We start from the raw sequence: 22,172 nt of genomic DNA on the forward strand, positions 1-22,172 counted from the left end.
CCTTCTGGGTAGCTCTGGCATCCAGATGTAAAAAAAGAAAAAGGAATTCCCACTAGCGTAGAAGCAGTTGCCAAAATAACACCTGCTCTGACCCAATTTCAGTTTGGAAAGAAGTTACAAAGTTCCTTAAAATGAAACAGAATTGTTTGAAGTCCGTGTTAATTACTTCTGAATATGATGGGAGTATATAAAGATCCTTTTTGATGTTAACGGCATTAGCAGGAAGTCCTTTTTATTGAATTAGACAACCCGCTTGAGAGATAATTTCATGTGAAAAACCTATTGGTAGCTTTCTCTATAATTGATTGTAATTTGTATGCATTACTTCACATTGAATTAAATGGGACTGGACTCCACTTTAATTGACAGAATGCCAATCTTCCTGAGAAAATCCTTTCCTCTCAGTTTATCCTGCCTCTATGAGAGTATTTCATAGCCAACAGTTGGGAAGTCAAGTTCTGTCGAGTAATCAGAGGTGGGTCTTACTGTCTACCTTAGCCCTTAAGGTTTGGAGAAATCTGGTGTAGATAAGGACAACTGCTATGCTTCCCTGTGCCCCCTCCTCTTTAATTATTGATATCTTCCTTTCCAGAAGACACTTGTCCCAGTGCTTCAGATGTCAAGTGATTTTTTTTCTCTCCAATGCAGCAGCATAAATGACATCCTAAGAATTGTTGTAAACTTCTGATGAGTAGCAAGCATGTCCAGGTAGATAGAAGCATGGGCCTGGGAGTCAGAAGGACCTGGGTTCTAATCCCAACTCTGCCACTTGTCTGCTGTACGACCTTGGGCAAGTCGCTTCACTTCTCTGTGCCTCAGTTCCCTTACCTGTAAAATTGGCATTAAGACTATGAGCCTCATTTAGGACAGGGACTGTGTCCAACCTGATTAGCTTGTTTCTAACTCAGCACTTAGAATAGTGCCTGGCCCAGAGCACTTAACAAATATCATAAAAAAAAGAGTGTCGATCTATTAGACGTTATCTCAATATCCCTTCTCAAATGAGTAGTCCTTTTGGACAAGAGGCCAGTGCGTTTATTTCTGTAGTTTAAAGCTTTTGATGTACTGATTTCTCTGCTGCCCTACCTTGGTGACCCTGACAGAGCCTTCCTAGATCACCTCATTCAGTCTGCAGGCTGTCAGTCTTTCCTGACCTCGCTCACACAATTTACCATTCCCTCCATGAAAAACTAACCATTCCTCAAAATACCAATGACAGAGAAAGAATGAAAAGATAGTGGCTCTTTAATCCAGGCAAAAGCATATTTCCCACCCCTTTCTCTCCTCAAAGCAAAACAATAAACCCCTACAGTATCAGAGATCTTGTGAGATTCTGACCCACTTTCCTTTTGCACAAGAGGATTGGATTTCTTTCACTCCCATAAAAAAATAGTGCCCGTTTTAAAATAAACGTTGTGTTCCTGGTTGGTGTCATTGAAGAAAAGCATTATATGTGCTCTTCTAAAGAAGCCTATTCGCAACTCTACACAATAGGTTTCTTATTACTAACTTCTTTCTTTGCCAGGTTCAAGCATAGACCAGTGGTTGTAGAAGCCTCCCGTGGCAGAAGAAACCCACCCTAACCAGAATCTCAATTAGTTGGGGATAAGGGAGAGGGCAAAGGTTCAAAGCTTTTCTTCAAGTAACTTTTCCATTTGAAAAGCATTTCCCCTGCCCCCAATTTCATCCCACCAAAGTTTATGGCTCAGATTCAACTTCAGCAATAAAGCAGAACATGCTCAAACAACTTTCCACATTAGCAGCATCTTCTAGCCAAGAAAAGAAAAAAAAATTAAAACAATGAGGCTGTCCTCGGGAATCTGTCTTTCAGAAATAGGCAGTACAGCAGCCCAGCAAAGACAGTCCCACATCCGTCCCCGGCCAAGTTCTTGACATGTTTCTGGCAGGGATTATGATGCCAATTCCGTACATCAATCCGAACCTCTCCAATTTGAATCAGGACCAGTACCAAAGAAGTTCTGAATCCAGGCATCCTTGATCATTCTGGGGGGAAATGTGGGTCACCAAAAATAAACTCATTCTCTCTAAAAGTCCTCAGTTTTAGCACTGTAAGTCAGAAACCATTTCCTGATGATCTACTGCTCACAGGCAGAGACTACAGATTTATGTTTGATAGCTGTAAACAGGCATCTTCCAGAATTACCGCTTTCAGTTCAAATCAAAGGCGGACTGTCAGTTTGGGTGATTTATCATTCATTTAGGAATGGCAAATTTAATTTGTTATGACTTTTGTGTCAAAGCCAGTTTGATTTCTCATAACTTTGCGTTTCTTTTGTAAAATCAAAGAAACTTCGAACGAGCAACGCCCTGGCAGAATCTCAGAGGAAATGTTCAGTGAGGTAAAGATGAGAAGGGATATGGTGATGAGAGCAGACAGAAAATTACAGGAGATAATCATGAAGCCCATGTGAACATGATTGTTTAGTTCCCGGAGGTCAAGAGGTAAAGAAAATCATTTGCAATGACTTAGAGGGATAGGACCTGTCAGAGACGAGGGAACTGTGGGCACCTTGGTGTGGGAGGTGGTAGCGGAGGGGAGTGTGTGGGGGAGGATGTGGGGGGGGAAGTCTCCAGGTGTGCCAGCTGCATCCTGCCCTCAGAGCAGCCCCACCCGTGGGCCAGCCAAGAGCTGTGGAGGAAGTCTAGAATCCTCTAGCCTGGCACCTCTGGAAAAGGGACACCTGGAGACAGGAGCCGTGGAACTAGCGATGGGTGGGCTCTGGGGCGAGTTTACCTGACATGTTCCCCCTCTGACCCCCCAACCGTTTTTTTCTCTTCTTCTTCCTCTTTTCCTTCTGTTCTCCTGCCTTTCTCTCTCCTCCTTCCCTGCTCCTGCCAACCCTTCCAGTCACTAAAGTTAGGGGAATCATGGGAGCTGGGACTTAGTCACTATATTTTCCCCATCTCGATATGGCATTTGGGAAGGGGCTTCTAGGGGGCAAAGCCAAAAACTTGGTAAGGGAGGGAAAGGCAGGAAAGGGAGAGTGAATAGAGGCAGAGAAAGAGAGACATAAAGATGGGGAGAGAGCGGCCGAGGTGACACAAGCAATTGGCACACATCAGTTCACACCACACACCCTGCACACTGTTTGGACTCACTTGAGATGGCGGCAGAGAGGGCTTGCAGCAGGAGATAAGGAGGCAGAGACAGGACTGGCGCAGTTTCCACTGTCACTCAACTGTATTTATTGGGGACTTATTGGGTGCAAAGCACTGTACTAAACACTTCCACTGTCACCTCCATTGTCACATGCACTGCTGAGACTGCTGCCATGCGATCTTTGTGCTACCTGGAGGTTTCTGAAAGAGAGGAGAGAGCGAGGTGCCAGTGGTAGCGGGGGTGACGGCAGGGGAGAATCAGCCACTCACCGGTCCATTTCCCGTTCAGGCCGCCGCTCTTGGGTCCCCCGTAGTTTTCGACCTGCCCACCACCTCGGATAGAGCACAGGCCTGGAAATCAGAAGGACCTGGGTTCTATTTCCAGCTTCACCTGTTGTCTGTGTGACTGTCTGGGGTGAGTCACTTCACTTCTCTGTGCCTCAGTTCCCTCATCTTTAAAATGGAGATTAAGACTGTAAGGCCCCTGTCGGACAGGGACTGAATCCAACCTGTAACCATCCCAGTGCGTAGTACGGTGCGTGGCATCTAGTAAGCGCTTAACAAATACCAATAACGATAACAACCACCGCTGATGGGACTGGCCCTGCTACTCCTGCAAAGGCTGAAACAAGAATTTTGTGAATCTTAGCTATTTTTTTTCCAGGACCAGAATAAGGGGCTGAATTATATTACTGCTCAGCCTAATCTGTGCCTTGGGGTAACAGTACGACATGTTCTTTGAAGACTTACCCCAAGTTCTCAGTGTGCACTCTCCACTCCTCTCTTCTATGTTGGAAGGATCGTGTCTACCAATTCTCTTTGACTGTATTTTCCCAAGCACATAGTACAATGCTCTGCACACAGCAAGCACTCAAGAATACCATTGATTATACTATATTATACTATTTCCTCTTTCCTATTGGGTCTGTTGCTAAACCACCTCAACCCCCTGCTTCTTGTAAGGTCATGTGGCCCCGGGACGTGAGAGATTACATCTGTCATCTGAGTAATTTTTCCCTGTGCTCTGCCCACAGTAAGCATTTAATAAACGCACTGTAACTACTGAACTTGGTCTCCCAGGCTCTTTCTAAGCTGTGTTGGACCCTTTTCTTTGGGTAGGGAATCCACATGCAGTTCTTGGAAGGCATGAGTCACCATGGAAAAAATGGGCTCCTCCAAGTCTAAAAGGCTATGGGACGGTCACCCCACCCTGCCTCAGTGGAAGACCTTCCCCGCCCTGGAGATATGGATTGTTGATTCTGGCATGTACTCTGAAGCATACACCACACCCTTAAGACATAAAACAAGCATTTCTGTCCGGTCAAATGGCTAAAATGTAAGAACTGGTGTTTAAAATGGAGTTATCCTTTGAGGGCAGTTTAGATGCAGTCCTCCCCAGAGACAGGAGAATGGCTTTCTTGATGGTTTCTCCAGTCCTTGGATTCTATGAAATTCTGGGTAATAAGCTGCGGGACACCTGTCTCTTTATTTCCTTTATGATTTCAGAGCCCAGAGAAAAATACATGAAAGGGGGAGTGTCTGCAGTAAATTTCTCATTATCCCCATGTGTTCTCTGCCATTCCTTTCTCATGCTTTCTTATTCTTCTTATCACTAATGCAACATTTTCTACATGCAAATGGCCATACTAAGGGATATGAAGAAATGCAAGAAAATCTGTAAAGACTGGTCCCAGGTTCCCAATTTAAGTGAGAAAGCTCAGAGGAAAAATTAAAGAATATTACACAGAGTGGAAATCAGTTTAAAGTACAAGAATAAAAGGACAGACAGTAAAAAATAGCATTTAAAAAGGTCTTGGGGGTGGGAGGGCAGTCCTCGGTGGTGGTTGTGTAATAATATTTGAGTGTCCGCTTGATGGGATAAAGTGTACTAAGTACTGGGGTATTAGAAGGGAAGCAGCATGTTCTAATGGATAGGGCCTGGAATTCAGAAGAACCTGGGTTCTAATCCCAGCTCTGTCACTTGTCTGCTGTGTAACCTTGGGCCAGTCACTTAACATCTCTGTGCCTCAGTTACCTCATTTGTAAAATGAGGATTAAGACTGTGAGCCCAATGTGGGACAGAGGTTGTGGCTGACTTGATTTGCTTGTAGCCACCCCAGTGCTTAGTAAAGTTCCTGGCACTTAGTAAGAGTTGAATAAATACCACAATTATTATTGACAGATGAGTGGCATGTTCCCTTCCTACAAGGAGCTTGCACTCAAATAGATGAAATGGACATTAAAATGCTTGCAAATAGAGTGGTCAAAGTTGTATATATTTTTATTCAATTGCTTAAAGTGTTGAGCATGAGTATAAGTCAGTACACGAGTGCTGGAGATGGTTGATAGTTTTGTGCAGGCTTTTTGGAGCAGGTGGGATTTTCAGAGGGCTTTGAATGGGAGGGGGGGGAGAGCTGTGGTCTGTCAGATTTGGGAAGGGAGTTCTAGGCTGGGGGCGGAGAGGAAGTGGAAGAGGTGAGAGTGAGGTTCGGTTAAAAGGTTAGCTTGAGGGGAATGAAAACAATCAGTTGGTGGAGGGAGTAAAAGGAACAGATAAGTAAGATGGAGAGAGCTGGTGGAGAGTCTTGAAGCTGATGAGTTTTTGTTTGCTGCAAAGGGAGCCAAGGAGGGTTTTGAGGAATGGGTAGCTGTGTGTTGAGCGATGTTTCAAGAAGATGAAGCATCTAGACTGTAAGTATGCTTGTTATAGGTAGGGAATGTGTCTGCTAATTCTGTTGTACTCTCCCAAGTGCTTAGTACAGTGCTGTGCACATAGTAAGCACTCAAAAAATATGATTGATGATGTGTGCAGTATAGATTGGAATTGGAAGAGACTGGCGGCAGAGACTCCCAGGGAGGAAAATGAGCCTAGCCCTTCCTCACTGCTCCAGGAGAGAGGGGGCAAGGGGTGGGTGGGCAGAAGCCGAGAGCCACGTGGTCCAGAGTTCTCATGTCACCAGAGACTTAGGAGCTGCCTGGAGCAGCCTCGTTCCTCCTTCCCAACACTGTAGGGACTCTCCTCAATATACCCCCATCTACCTCCAAAATCCCCTCTCCAGATTCCCTCCCAAAGTCTTCTTTAGGGGACCTTTGGTTTAATGTCTCTCCTGTCAAGAATGTTGGACAAATATAATAGTAATTGTGCTATTTGAGAGCTTACTGTGTGATAAGCCCTGAGGCAGATACAACGTAAAGAAATTGGACTCAGTCCCTGACCCAATCGGGACTCATAGTTTAAGTAATAATAATAATAATAATGATGGTATTTGTTAAGTGCTTACTATGTCCCAAGCATTGCTATGAGTGCTGGAGTAAGTAGTTCAGCACTCACAGCCTAGTTAGGAGGGAGTAGGATTTAATTCCCAATTTAGAATTGAGGTAACTGAGAAGCAGAGAATTTAAATGACTTACCCAAGTTCACAAAGCAGACAAGTGGCAGTGGCTGGATTAGAACTCTGTTCCTCCGACTTCCAGGCCCATGCTTTTTTGACTAGGCCAGGTTGCTTTTCAAGTAGGGAGGAGAAAGGGTATTTAATCTCCAATTTTCAGATGAGGGAACTGAGGCACTGAGAAGTTAGGTGACTTGCCCAAAGTCACAGAGTAGACAAGTGGTGAAACTGGGATTAGAACCCAGGTCTTCTGACTCCCAGGCCTGTGCTCTTTCCAATAGGCCATGCCGTTTCAGTCCTGAACTTCGGGGCTGAGAACTTCTGTAGGGGAATCCACTGTAGTGCCCAGGGTCATTTGTACCCTCTTATTACAGCCAGTCATATTTACTATGGCACAGATGCAACAAGGGAGTAGTTGGGAAGGGGTGCAGCACATTATGAACAGCATGTGCCCTCTTGACACAACGTTTGCCAGACTCCAAAGCTAATAATGATAACTGTGGCATTTGGTAAGTGTTCACTATGTGCCAAGCAGTGTGTTAAGCACTGAGATAGTTATGCAATAATCAGGTGGATCACGGTCCCTGTCCCACGAGTCTCGTACTCTAAGAGTAGAAACCACGTCTCCTGATATCCAGATCAGTGCTCTTTCCCCTGGGCAGAAGGACTAAGGAACCTCCAGTAGAGTCCTGACAGTGAAGTACATCACTCTGAATTTATAAGGTGGCTTTTCTGCCTTTCAACAAAAGTTCCCTCTTAGCTTCATAGGCCAGGCCTGAGGATTCTATAGCAACTTATTTCAATTCAATTCAATCATATTTATTGAGCACTTACTGTGTGCAGAGCACTGTACTAAGCGCTTAGAACGTACAATTCGGCAACAGAGAGACAATCCCTGCACAACAACGGGCTCACAATCTAAAAGGGGGAAACAGACAGCACAACTAAACAAGTAGTCAGGCATTAATACCATCAAAATAAATAGAATCATAAATATGTACACATCGCAGTAAGGAGGCTCTGGCAACTGGGAAGGGAGGAAAACAGAGCATGGCAGATACTTCCATTCGTCTAACTCTTTCTCTCTTCCCCATATGGTGTCAGCCAAGTACCCAGTGGGTTCAAACACTGGCATAGAGAGAGTAGAAAGAAGGCCATTTGGGAGACAGGGTTAAAATGGAGCACCAGAGAACACACACACAGAGAACACAGATGACACCTGTTATTGTCTACTCTGAGGACAGGGAACTCCATCCCTGAGACCTCTTTTAGGAGGGGACCCGAACAACTTTCCTAAACAAGATAAATCAAAGTAGTAACTATATGGCATTGTCCAACTCATTAAACCTCTACATCTCCAAGTGGGACCTCACTGAAACTATCCTATCCTAGTGTCAGAGACTTCCAGAGAAGCCACCATTTCCATCCCTCACACTCAGGAAATTCCTTCTTTCACCTAACCTAAAGGCTGCAATCTAATTCAATTCTATTCAATTAAGATTTCAATTGAAAACTAGTTTGGAAGTCCCAGGCAGTTAAAGAGTCCAAGGATGAAATAATGCAAGTGAGACAGAGATGTACCGTAACTGAAATGTGTGGTACGAATTTGACAATCAATTCAAAATTTTTTGATTTAGATATCAAAGTTGTAGTTTATGGTATTTTAGCGCTTACTATGTGCCAGGCACTGTAGTAAGCACTGGTTGTAGATACAAGATAATTGGGTTGGATACAGGCAGGAACCTATCTGTAATTTATTTATTTGTATTGATATTTGTTTCCCCCCATCTAGACTTGTTGTTGGCAGGGGACGTGTCTGTTTATTGTTGTATTGTACTCTCCCAAATGCTTAGCACAGTGCCCTGCACCCAATAAGCATTCATTAAATATGAATGAATGAATACATTCCCTGTCCCACATGGAGCTCAGTCTTAATCCCCATTTTACAGATGATCAGTCAATCAATCATATTTATTGAGGACTTACTGTGTGCAGAGCACTGTACTAAGCAATTGGGAGAGTTCAATATAACAGTCAGTTACATTTATTGAGCACTTGTTGTGTGCAGAGCATTGTACTAAGCGCTTGGGAGAGTACAATATAACAACAGATACATTTCCTGCCCACAGTGAGTTTACAGTCTAGAGGATAAGGCAGACATTAATATAAACACATTATGGCTAGGTACATAAGTACTTTGGGGCTGAGGGTGGGCATGAATAAAGGGAGTAAATCAGGACAACGCAGAAGGGAGAAGGGGAAAAAGTAAATGAGGGCTTAGTCAGGGAAGGCCTCTTGGAGGAGATGTGCCTTCAATAAGGTTTTGAAAGTGGGGAGAGTGATCATCTGTTGGATATGAAGAGGGAGGGCCTTAAGGCCAGAAGCAAGGTGTGGGTGAGAGGTAACTAAGGCACAGAGAAGTTAAGTGACTTGTTCAAGGTCACACAGCAGATGAGTGGCAGAGTCAGGATTAGAACCCAGGTCTCCTGACTCCCAGGCCTGTGCTCTTTCCACTAAGGCCAAGGTGTTTCAGTTATCAGAGCAGTCCTGCTCTGAGTCCATGCTGGCTGTTGAAGGAGAGAGGACCTTGGTAGCTATTAGTACAAAATCTCAGGCAGTTCTCTGATTTGTTTCTTAGCATCTCACCAGTAAATACACAGTTTTGCTTCTTATTTAGCAAAGTTCGAGAAAAGCAGGTGAAACAGCTTTAATCCTGTTTGGGAAGTGAGGTCATTTGTGGAATGGGACTGTGCATGTTAAGACATAATGGAATGATTGTTACTTATTCATTCAATTCCAGCATCAGTCTCGGGTATATTCTTAAATTATTGCTTGGTTGAATCTTCTAATGCAGGAACAAAAAAGGAGGACTACAGTATATTGGGCACCAACAAAGCACTTTGAAGTTAAAAGGTTCACTCCAAGATTGGTTTTACCCAAGCACAACAGGGACCAATAACAAAGAAAGCTCTGTCTTGGGGGCATCTCCCAGACCTACGATGCAACTTTTTGATTACTTTAATAAATGGAATAAATGAAAAATATAGTATAATTCAAGTGGGGCAAAGTAGCATATCCATGAAATATTACTCAGGAAAATGGGGCAGGAGTTGATAATGGATTGCATATATGTGAAGAAGTAAAAGAGGACTCCAAATTTCTTAATGTGGGAAAGTGAGATTAGTGGTGCTGTTGACCATAATGAGAAAGGTAGGGTAACCAATCATTGGTACATATTGAGCACTTACTATGTACAGAGAACTGTTCTAACTGCTTGGGAGAGTACAGTATGAGAGAATAAGCACATTCCCTGACCATAAGGAGCTTATAGTCTGAGGGGGAATCAATAGTATTCATTGAGGACTTTCCTAAGTGCCCCCAGCCCTTTAGAAATTTACAATCTAGTGCATAGTACAGTGGATAGAGCACAGGTCTGGGTGTCAGAAGGTCATGGGTTCCAATCCTGGCTCCACCACTTGTCTGCCGTGAGACCTTGGGCAAGTCACATCAATTCTCTGTGCCTCAGTTCATCTGTAAAATGGGGATGGAGATGGTGAGCCCCACTTGGGATGGGGACCATGTCTTACTTGTTTTGCTTGTATCCACCCCAGCACTTAGTACAGTGCCTGGCACATAGTAAGCACTTAACAAATACCACAGTTATTATTACAATCCAGTGGGAAAGGCAGACATGAAAATAACTTAAAAGTAGGAGAAAACAATAGAGTAAAAATATAGGTGCCATGAGGAGAGGAGGGCATGAGTAGCCAAGTGCTTAGGAGGTAAACAAGTGTTGAAGTGAGAGTTAAAGGGATATAAGGTGTGGGTGATTTTAGATTAATCAGGGAAGGCATCCTGGAGGAGATGTAGTTTCAGAAGGGCTTTCAAGATGGGCAGACTTCTGAAGGAGTTCCAGGCCAGAAGGAAGGGTGTGAGCAAGAAGTCAATGGTGTTAATTTTGAGTTTTTGGTGGAACATCCAAGAAGAGATTTCCTGAAAGCATGAGGAATTGTGAACCTACAGAGAAGAGGAGAGGTCAGGACTGGAGAGGTAGATTTGGGAATCTCTGGCATAGAGGTGGTAGTTGAAACCAGGGGAGTGAATGAGTTCTCCAAGGGAATGGGTGTAGACGGAGAATAGAAGGGGACCCAGAAATCAGCCAGTCTTTAGGGACTCCACAGTTGGAGGGAGGCAGAGAACGAGAATGAGAAGGAGCTGCCAGAGAGTAGAAGAAGAACTAGGAAAGGAAAGTATCAGTGAAGCAAAAGTTAAATAGATTTCTAGGAGAAGAGGGCATTCCATGGATTCAGGTTGAATGGCTGAGGGTTAGTATGGGAGTAGAGACCATTTGATTTAGCAAGGAGGTCATTGATGACCTTAGAGAGAAGACAGTTTCTATAGAGTGAAGGGGGCGGAAAGCAGATTGGAGAGGTTTAAGTGGAGAATCAGAGGAGATGAGGTGGAGGCAGCAGGTGTAAATAACTCACTTGAGTTTGAAAAGAAATGGTAGGAGGAAGATGGGACAATAACTGGAAAGAGCCATAGGGTCAAAAACAAAACAGAAAATAATTTCTTGGGATGGCTAAATGCTGTTTACCCTGGAGAATGGAAGATAGACAGGGCCACTTTTTAGATTCTTTAAGACCTATTATTCTATATTTTCATAATATCACTTTTACTCACAGTGTAACCATTCTCTAAAGGGAGAGAATAGGTTAGTAAAAAAAAAAATTACAGGCTGGTAAGTATTTTTTTATTTACCCAAAGGATAGGGGATCAGATATCCCCTTCCGACCATGCCAGAAGACTGTGTATTTTCTTCATCATCTTCCTATGCCCACACTGATCCCTCCCCAATATAAGCCCTTGTAGACACTTTGATGTTGAAAACTGTTATTAGCTTAAAAGCTTTTCCCAAAAGTGGGCTGGGGAAGAGTTGATGTCTCTTTTTTTTGCAGTTTGTCATTTTGCACATAAATATATCATCAGCTTTAGAATACAAGAACAAAAGGAATACCATTACTGAGTCAGACCAAGAGGTTACCCAGCCTAGTTTTCAGTCTACACAGGGGCAATATGATGCTTAAGAGGAACAGTGGGAGGGCTGCCCTCTTCGACACACATTCTACTAGTTACGGATACACCATCTTACATCCCTAAATGATGAGATTTGAAAAATCATGATTTGTTCTCCTCCAGCCCTTCAGATATCCAGATACCTATTTTTTTATGGTTTTTGTTAAGTACTTAACATGTGCCAGGCACTGTACTAAACACTGGGGTAGATACAAAGCTAATCGATTTGGACATAGTCCATGTCCCACATGGGTCACAACCTTAATCCCCATTTTACAGATGAGGTAATTGAGGTAACTGTAAGATCCATGTGGGACAGGGATTGTGTCCCTCCTGATTAGCTAGTCTCTAACTCAAATGCTTAGTACAGTGCCTGGCACAAAGTAAATGCATAACAAATACCACAGAAAGATAGGAATAAAAACAAATGATAAATGTAATAACAATCGTAACAACAACCATAATAATGATTCTTGTTAAGCACTTACTATGTGCCAAGCACTGTTCTAAGAGCTGGGGTCGATACAAGCTAATCAGGTTGAACACAGTCCCTGTGCCACATGGGGCTCACACTCTTATCCCCATTTTACAGATGAGGTAACTGAGGCACAAAGAAGTAAAGTGACTTGCCCGCGGTCATATGGCAGAGAAGTGGTGGAGTCAGGATTAAAACTCGGGTCCTTCGGACTCCCAGGCCTGTGCTCTAACCACTAAGCCACATTGCTTTAATTTGACATTTAGTCAACCTCAAAGTTGGCCTGCTCTAAAAGTTCTGAATCGAAAATTTCACAGAGCTGGGAAGCCATTCCACTGATGCACTGCCCACCACCCCTGCTAGAGGTGGCAGCCCGATACAGCTGCCTCTCTTCCTTGCTGTTTGAAGCTGACCCGGCTTACAGAAATCTTCCATAGCAATCATGCTATAAAAGGCACATTACTCTGAACAGCACTTAACAAACTTAAAATTTTTAATGGGTGGCCCAGTCTTGATTTAAAAAACCTCACTACTCTTAATAACTCTTAACAAACTAAAAATATTGAATGGGCAGCCCAGTCGTTATTTTAAAAACCTCGCTACTTTGAATAGCCCTTTAGAAACTTAAAATATTTCAATTGGGCAGCCCAGTTTTGATCATTACTGGGCCTGAGAGTTCTGAAGTTCTTGGGCAAAGCCCCAGGCAAGTGTGGCTGAAACCAAATGACCTAAACTAATGATAGTCCCCCTTGCAGCTCCAATTTAACTTTGTCTTTCCTTGTTTCCTTGCTCCACCTTGTGGCCCACAGAGTGGCCAAAAGCTCAGGAGAAGTAAATTTCCCTGTATCTGTACTTAGTATAGTGCTTAACGGTGGTATTGGTTAAGCGCTTATTATGTATCAGGTCCCACACAGGGTTCACCGCCTGAGTAGGAGGGAGAACAGGTATTGAATCCCCATTTTGCAAATGAAGGAGCTGAGGAACAGAGAAGACAAGTGATTTGTCCAAGAGCACACAGCAGGTAAGTGGCAGAGTTGGGATTGGAACCCAGACCCGTGCTCTTTCCATTAGGCCACGCTTCTGGGCGCATAATATGTGCTTAAATACTGCACACATACAAAAACTGAACCCAAGGCAATGCTTTGGGGAGTTGTTTGACATGGTCTGATGGAGGGCTTTTGAGGAGCAGAACTTTATTTCTGATAAATCTAGGCACTCCTTCCTCTGGCCTGGACTGGCATGACATTCTTTTTCCAGTTTGGGGCTTTCCGTTTTTAACATTACAGAGTGTTGCGAGATACAGAGAAGAGGTGAATGTAGCATACCATTGGATAAAATGGGCTTTTGATGGTTAAAGTCAGCTTCTCAGTTCAAGTCTTATGCCGCTCTTAAAAACCTCGTTAACTTCTGTGTCTTAGACTGTTATTATTACAGACTTCTAGGCATTTGGAGAAAAAAAGAAAAGAAAGATAACATCCTTAGAATCCTTAGCACCCTACCCTTAAAAGACATATGCATAATAGGTTATGGATAAGGATGGAAGGGAAATCTCATAATAGTCTTATTAGAATAATCCCCTTTAGTGGACTCTGCCATCTTTGGAACTTGGACTGGGATATCCCTTTCTCTGATTCTTGGAGGATTTCCTTTTGAACAGAAAAGTGATGTCCTGAAAAGTGGGGAAGTAAGTAGACTACTTCTGGGGTGTTGGGGCTACAGCTTTCCGAGGATCTTGATGGTGAAGCCGAAAGGTTAAATCAGCTGAATCTAAGCTTGCCCTTTGCCAACAGAGGCAATTAGTGATTAGAGGGATGTATCCCTAGAGCCCTATTCTGCTCAGACATTAAAGATTGTGGGTTTCTGCGACTGCTGCAACCTTAACTTGATCCCCATGCCCCTCCATCTGCATTTCAGTCAGTCAATTATATTTATTGAGCACTTACTGTGGGCTGAGCACTATACTAAGCGCTTGGGAGAGTACAATATAATAATGTAACAGACATATTCCCTGCTCACAACAAGCTTACAGTCTAAGGGGAGCTTACAATCTAGAGGGACCACAGTAAAGTTTGCAACTATTAGATCAGAATCTTTGGATCAACTGGAGTGGGAAGGAAAGATGTGAATAAAGCATGGGCCTGGGACCTAGAGGACCTGGGTTCTAATCCTGTCTCTGTCACTTGCCTGTTGTGTTCCCTTGGGCAAGTCACTTATCCTCTGTGCCTCAGTTTCCTCATCTGCAAAATGGGATTTCAATACCTGTTCTCCCTCCTCTTTAAGGATTGTGTCAGGACTGATTATCTTGTATCTACTATGGTATTTGGCACATAGTAAGTTCTTAAATACCATTTAAAAAATTATTATTACTACAACAGTTCTTGACTCTGCCCATTCCTCTCCATCCAAACAGTCACCAACCTGATTCAAGAGCTTGTCAACTGCCAAACAGACTACTGCATTGTCCTTCTCACTCATCTTCCTGCCTCCAACCCTCTCCTTTCCAGTCCATTTTACCCACTGAGCTGGATTGTTTTCCTAAAACAACATTTAGCACCCATCTCTCCCCTCCTCAATCTCCAATGGCCACCCACTTCCCTCCACCTCACTCAAGATCTGACCACTGAGTTTAAAGCCCTCCACTATCACATCTTCTCACATCTGTTCTCTTCAGCCATTACTTCCCAGCACACATACTCTGCTCCTCCCTAGTTCACCTTCTCATTTTCCTTCACTCTCACCTCTCCCACCTCTGGCCCCTTTCCTCTGCCTGGAATGCCTTCCCACTTTAAATCTGCCAGATCTCAACTCTCCTTACCTTCAAAGTCCTCTTGAAATCCCACCACCTCCAGAAAACAATCTCTCATTAATTTCTTCCTCCCTGGATTGCGCCATTCCAACAGTCACCTCGGCATTTACGTAGTCACAGCCAGCTGGGAAGGTAAAAATGTTTTCTTAGCAGAACAACCAGGCATTTAAACCCCAGCCAGGGTTGCGATGAGCAGGCGTTGCACACGAGGTGGGGCAAGAGCTGCTCTGGCTTTACCCTACAGTTTGGAGAAGGTGATTGGAACTTCACAGATTCCTGGGATGGGCCAGGCCAGGAGGTCTTGTGCTGAAAATTCCAAGAATTGGAGCTGCGGGAATGTGCCCTAACAGACCCTGGTTAGAATCTCCATCTCTCGTCCGATTTTGACATCGTGGATCACTCCCTTCTTTTGGGAACACTAATATTGGTTTTTCTGACAGTTATCTTGGTTCTCCTTTTAATTCTTCCTTTCACTAGCTCTTTTTCTGCCTTTTAGCTCCTATCTTTGGGGACTTTTAGCTCCTCTCTTGGGGACTTCATTAACTCTCATGGCTTGAACGACAACCACTACGCAGAGGACTCCCAAATAATAATGTTGGTATTTGTTAAGCACTTACTATGTGCAGACCACTGTTCTAAGCGCTGGGGTAGATACAGAGTAATCAGGTTGTCCCACGTGAGGCTCACAGTTAACCCCCATTTTACAGATGAGGTCACTGAGGCCCAGAGAAGTTAAGTGACTTGCCTACAGTCACACAGCTGACAAGTGGCAAAGCCGGGATTCGAACCGATGACCTCTGACTCCGAAGCCCAGGATCTTTCCACTGAGCCACGCTTCTTCTACCAAGTAGGCCTCAATCCCTCTCCTACAGTCTTGCATCTCTTCCTGCCCCAGGACACTTTGATATAGATTGTCCGACTACTCAAGGCTGCTATGTCCAAAACCGAGCTCATCTTCCCTTCCAAATAATTTCTTCCACCTCCCTTCATTCGTTCTATCGTAATTATTGAGCGCTTATTATGTGTAGAGCACTGTACTAGGAGTTTGGGAAAGTACAATACAACAATAAACGGTCACATTTCCTGCCCACAATGAGCTTACAGTTAGAGCAGCGGGAGACAGACAACAATACAAATAAATAAAATTACCAATATGTACTTCAGTACTGAGGGGCTGGGAGGGGAGAAGAGCAAAGGGAGCAAGTCAGGGCGATGCAGAGGGAGTGGGAGATAAGGAAAAGTGGGGCTTAGTCTAGGAAGGCCTCTTGGAGGAGATGTGCCTTCAATAAGGCTTTGAAGGAGGGGAAAGTAATTGTCGGATTTGAGGAGGGAGGGCATTACAGGCCAGAGGTAGGTGGTGGCCATGAGACAGCAGAGATTGAGGCACAAATGAGAGGTTTAGCACCAGAGAAGCTAAGTGTGCGAGCTGGGTTATAGAAGGAGAGAAGCGAGATGAGGTAGGAGGGGGAAAGGTGGTGGACTGCTTTAAAGCCAATGGTAATTTTTGCTTGATGCAGAGGTGGAGGGGAAACCACTGGAGTTTTTTGAGGAGTGAGGTGACATGTCCTGAACATTTTTGTAGAAAAATAATCAGGGCAGCAGAGTAAAGTATGGATCAAGTGCTTAGTACAGTGCTCTGCTCATAGTAAATTCATTCAGTTGGAGTGGGGAGAGACGGGAGGCTGGGAGGTCAGCAAGGAGGCTGATGCAGTAATCCAGATGGGATAGGATGAGAGATTGTATTAATGTGGGAGCAGCTTGGATGGAGAGTAAAGGGTGGATTTTAGCGATGTGGTGAAGGTGGGGCTGTCAGGATTTAGTGATGGATTTAATATGTGGGTTGAACAGGAGAGAGGAGTCAAGGATAACACCAAGGTTATAGGCTTGTGAGACAGGAAGGATGGTGGTGCCGTCTATGGTAATGGGAAAGTGAAGGGGAGGACAGAGTTTGGTTGGGAAGATAAATTCTGTTTTAGACATGTTAAGTTTGATGTGATGGGAGGACATCCAAGTAGAGCTGTCTTAAAGGCGGGAGATGCGAGACTGGAAAGAGGTAGAGGGATCAGGGCTGGAGATGTAGATGCTGATAACACCACCATCCTCCCCATTTCTCAAACCTATAGACTTCGAATTTTCTTTCAGTCATATTTACTGAATGCTTACTGTGTCCAGAGTATTGTGCTAAATGCTTGGCAGAGTACAATTATTATATTATTATTATGGTATTTGTTAAGTGCTTACCATGTGCCAAGCACTGTTCTAAGCCCTGGGTTAGGTACAAGGTAATCAGTTTGGACACAGTCCCTGTCCCACATGGGGCACCCCATCTCAATCTCCATTTTACAGATTAGGTAACTAAGGCACAAGGCAACAAGATTTACCCAAGGTCACACAGCTGAGCCAGGATTAGAACTTGTGATCTCTGACTCCCAAGCCCGTGCTCTTGCCATTAGGCCATGCTGCTTCCCCAGTATACACTATATATAAGAACAGTGCTTGGCAGATAGTAGGTGCTTAACAAATGCCATCATTTATTATTATTATTACAATATAACAGACACACTCCCTGCCCTTAACAAGCTTACAGTTTGACTCCAGCCACCATAGCCAGTTATAACTAACTCCTCTTTGGATCATTCTCCACAGTATTTCCAGAATCCATCCCTTCTCCATCTAAATGGCCACTACGCTTGCCATGTCCCACCTTGACTACTGCACCAGCATCCTCACTGATTTCCTTGCCTCCACTGTCCTCCCTCTTTAGCCCAAACTTCACTCTGCTGCCTGGTTCAGTTTTTTTTTCAAATGTTCTACTGCCCATATCTCCACTCAGAAACCTCTAATGGTTGCCCATTCCTCTGCATATCAAGCTGAAACTCGAGGCTACTGACTAGCAAAGCAATGAATCAGCTATTTTATCCACACTCTTTTTCCACTACACACCAACTTGCAATCTTTAATAATTAATATAAATTTTGGTATTTGCTAAACACTTAACTATGTGCCAAGTACTTGTGTAATTTCTGTTCCTCTCAACCTAGCCTACTCGTTGTACCTTGTTTTCATCTCTCTGCCTCTGCCCTCTTGCTCATGCCCTCCAGCCTGCTGCCACCTCCCTCCCTCCAGGAGGCCTTACACTAGTGAAATCTAATCTTCCCTCCTTATAGTCCCCATTTCAGCCCTTCTAACCCAACCTAAGGTCATAAATTACCACTTATCTCTCTACCCTCATACATATCCTATGAACTCTAACTCCCCATATTGTAAATTTAAGTGTTTGTCTTTTCAGACAGTCAGAAGTACTCAGGGGACTAGATCCTGTCTTCTAACTCTTTTGCTACCTCCCAAGTGCTCAGCCCAGTGCTCTACACACAGTAGGCTCTCAAACAGCACTAGTGATTCAACAGAAGGTGACTTCCCTCCATCTCCACTCTACAGTGGAGATTCCCCCGATTAGACTGTAAGCCCGTCAAAGGCAGGGACTGTCTCTATCTGTTGCCGATTTGTTCATCCCAAGCACTTAGTACAGTGCTCCGCACATAGTAAGCGCTCAATAAATACTATTGAATGAATGAATGAATACAGTGGGCGCCACGTCCCACCATGCCAGGCTTGCTGTTGAAGGGAAACAAACCCTAGGAACCATACATTTTGAAATAAGACTGGAATGACCACACTGGTGGTCACTGCTTTACTGGTGAGGCATTCCAGTTGGATTCGGTTTGCCTCTCTGGCATGACCACCCGTAGTTGTTTAGGTACATATCAGACTCAGTTCTAAAGTTTTTATTTGCATATCTTTCCCTCCTCTTGTTACCACCGGCTAGACCTGCTTTTTCTTTCCATAAACCAGCTGTGGCTACTTACCTCTCCCATTAGATTATAAACTCTCTAAAGCCAGGGATCATACCCTTTACCTCCCTACTACTTTCTCCCAGCATTTACTACAATTCCCTCAATATATAGCACACAGGACCAAAACTTCTAATCAGAATCGCATTCATTCATTCAATCAATAGTATTTATTGAGCGCTTATTATGTGCAGAGCACTGTACTAAGTGCTTGGAATGTACAATTCAGCAACAGATAGAGACAATCCCTGCCCACTGACGGGCTTACAGTCTAACCCGGGGGAGACAGACAAAAACAAAACCACTTAATCACGATAAACAGAATCAAGGGGATGTACACCTCATTAACAAAATAAATAGGGTAATAAAAATATATACAAATGAGCACAGTGCTGATGGGAAGCACAGTGCTGAGGGCCTCTTAATCTACACTGGCATAGCCACAGAAATCCTAAAATGAAGATTACTATGTCAACAGCATGATGGAGGGAGGTAAAAAAACAATCCTCCTGCCACCTTCAACTACGTGAATTGAATGTGGTCAAAGGCAGACAGCTGCAGTCTCCAGGAGAACTGAGAAGCAGTGTGGCTCAGTGGAAAGAGCCCGGGCTTGGGAGTCAGAGGTCATGGGTTCGAATCCCGGATCTGCGGCTTGTCAGTTGTGTGACTGTGGGCAAGTCACTTAACTTCTCTGCATCTGCATCATGGGGATTAACTGTGCGCCTCATGTGGGACAACCTGATGCCCCTGTATCTCCCCCAGCGCTTAGAACAGTGCTCTGCACATAGTAAGCGCTTAACAAATACCAACATGATTCTTATTCTCTGTGCCTCAGTGACCTCATCTGTAAAATGGGGATGAAGACTGGGAGCCTCACATGGGACAACCTGATGCCCCTGTATCTCCCCCAGCGCTTAGAACAGTGCTCTGCACAGAGTAAGTGCTTAACAAATACCAACATGATTCTTATTCTCTGTGCCTCAGTGACCTCATCTGTAAAATAGGGATGAAAGTGGGACCCTCACGTGGGACAAGCTGATGACCTTGTGTCTCCCCCAACGCTTAGAACTGTGCTCTGCACATAGTAAACGCTTAACAGATACCATCACGATTATTCTCTGGGCCTCAATTCCCTCATCTGTAAAATGGGGATGAAGACTGGGAGCCTCATGTGGGACAACCTGATGCCCCTGTATCTCCCCCAGCGCTTAGAACAGTGCTCTGCACAGAGTAAGTGCTTAACAAATACCAACATGATTCTTATTCTCTGTGCCTCAGTGACCTCATCTGTAAAATAGGGATGAAAGTGGGAGCCTCACGTGGGACAAGATGATGACCTTGTGTCTCCCCCAACGCTTAGAACTGTGCTCTGCACATAGTAAACGCTTAACAGATACCATCACGATTATTCTCTGGGCCTCAATTCCCTCATCTGTAAAATGGGGATGAAGACTGGGAGCCTCATGTGGGACAACCTGATGCCCCTGTATCTCCCCCAGTGCTTAGAACAGTGCTCTGCACAGAGTAAGCGCTTAACAAATACCAACACGATTCTTATTCTCTGTGCCTCAGTGACCTCATCTGTAAAATGGGGATGAAGACTGGGAGCCTCACGTGGGACAACCCGATGCCCCTGTATCTCCCCCAGCGCTTAGAACAGTGCTCTGCACCGAGAAAGCGCTTAACAAATACCAACATGATTCTTATTCCCTGTGCACAGAGTAAGCGCTTAACAAATACCAACACGATTCTTATTCTCTGTGCCTCAGTGACCTCATCTGTAAAATGGGGATGAAGACTGGGAGCCTCACGTGGGACAACCCGATGCCCCTGTATCTCCCCCAGCGCTTAGAACAGTGCTCTGCACCGAGAAAGCGCTTAACAAATACCAACACGATTCTTACTCTCTGTGCCTCAGTGACCTCATCTGTAAAATGGCGATGAAGGCTGGGAGCCTCACGTGGGACCACCTGATGATCCTGGGTCTCCCCCAGTGCTTAACAAACACCAACATTACTAGGATGCCCCATGGGCATCACCCATGACCTCCTTCTTGCCAAATCCTATGGCTCCTACTCCATTCTGATCCTCCTTGACCTCTCTGCTGCCTTTGACACTGTCGACCATCCCCTCCTCCTCCGTACCTTATCTCACCTTGGCTTCACGGACTCTGTCCTCTCCCAGTTCTCCTCTTACCTCTCTGGCCGGTCATTCTCGGTCTCCTTCGCTGGAGCCTCCTCCCCCTCCCATCCTTTAACTGTTGGAGTTCCTCAAGGGTCAGTTCTCGGCCCTCTTCTGTTCTCCATTTACACTCACTCCCTCGGTGAACTCATTCGCTCTCACGGCTTCGACTACCATCTCTACGCAGATGACACGCAGATCTACATCTCCGCCCCTGTCCTCTCCCCCTCCCTTCAGGCTCGCATCTCCTCCTGCCTCCGGGACGTCTCCACCTAGATGTCTGCCCGCCACCTAAAACTCAACATGAGCAAGACTGAGCTCCTCATCTTCCCTCCCAAGCCCGGTCCGCTCCCAGACTTCTCCGTCACCGTGGATGGCACGACCATCCTTCCCGTCCCGCAGGCCCGCAATCTCGGTGTCATCCTTGACTCGTCCCTCTCGTTCACCCCACACATCCTATCCGTTACCAAGACCTGCCGGTTTCACCTCTACAATATCGCCAAGATCCGCCCTTTCCTCTCCACCCAAACGGCTACCTTACTATTACGGGCTCTCGTTATATCCCGGCTAGACTACTGTGTCAGCCTTCTCTCTGACCTCCCTTCCTCCTCTCTCGCCCCGCTCCGGTCTATTCTTCACTCCGCTGCCCGGCTCATCTTCCTGCAGAAACGATCTGGGCATGTCACTCCCCTTCTTAAACAACTCCAGTGGTTGCCTATCGACCTCCGCTCCAAACAAAAACTCCTCACTCTAGGCTTCAAGGCTCTCCATCACCTTGCCCCTTCCTACCTCTCCTCCCTTCTCTCTTTCTACCGCCCACCCCGCACGCTCCGCTCCTCTGCCGCCCACCTCCTCGCCGTCCCTCGGTCTCGCCTATCCCGCCGTCGACCCCTGGGTCACGTCCTCCCGCGGTCCTGGAACGCCCTCCCTCCTCACCTCCGCCAAACTGATTCTCTTTCCCTCTTCAAAACCTTACTTAAAAATCACCTCCTCCAAGAGGCCTTCCCAGACTGAGCTCCTCTTCCCCCTCTACTCCCTCTGCCATCCCCCCTTTACCTCTCCGCAGCTAAAGCCTCATTTTCCCCTTTTCCCTCTGCTCCTCCACCTCTCCCTTCCCCTCCCCACAGCACTGTACTCGTCCGCTCGACTGTATATATTTTCGTTACCCTATTTATTTTGTTAATGTATTGTACATCGCCTCGATTCTATTTAGTTGCCATTGTTTTTACGAGATGTTCTTCCCCTCGACTCTGTTTATTGCCATCGTTCTTGTC

This window comes from Ornithorhynchus anatinus, chromosome 5 (genome assembly GCF_004115215.2).
Source record: "Ornithorhynchus anatinus isolate Pmale09 chromosome 5, mOrnAna1.pri.v4, whole genome shotgun sequence".
Taxonomy (NCBI): Eukaryota; Metazoa; Chordata; class Mammalia; order Monotremata; family Ornithorhynchidae; genus Ornithorhynchus; species Ornithorhynchus anatinus.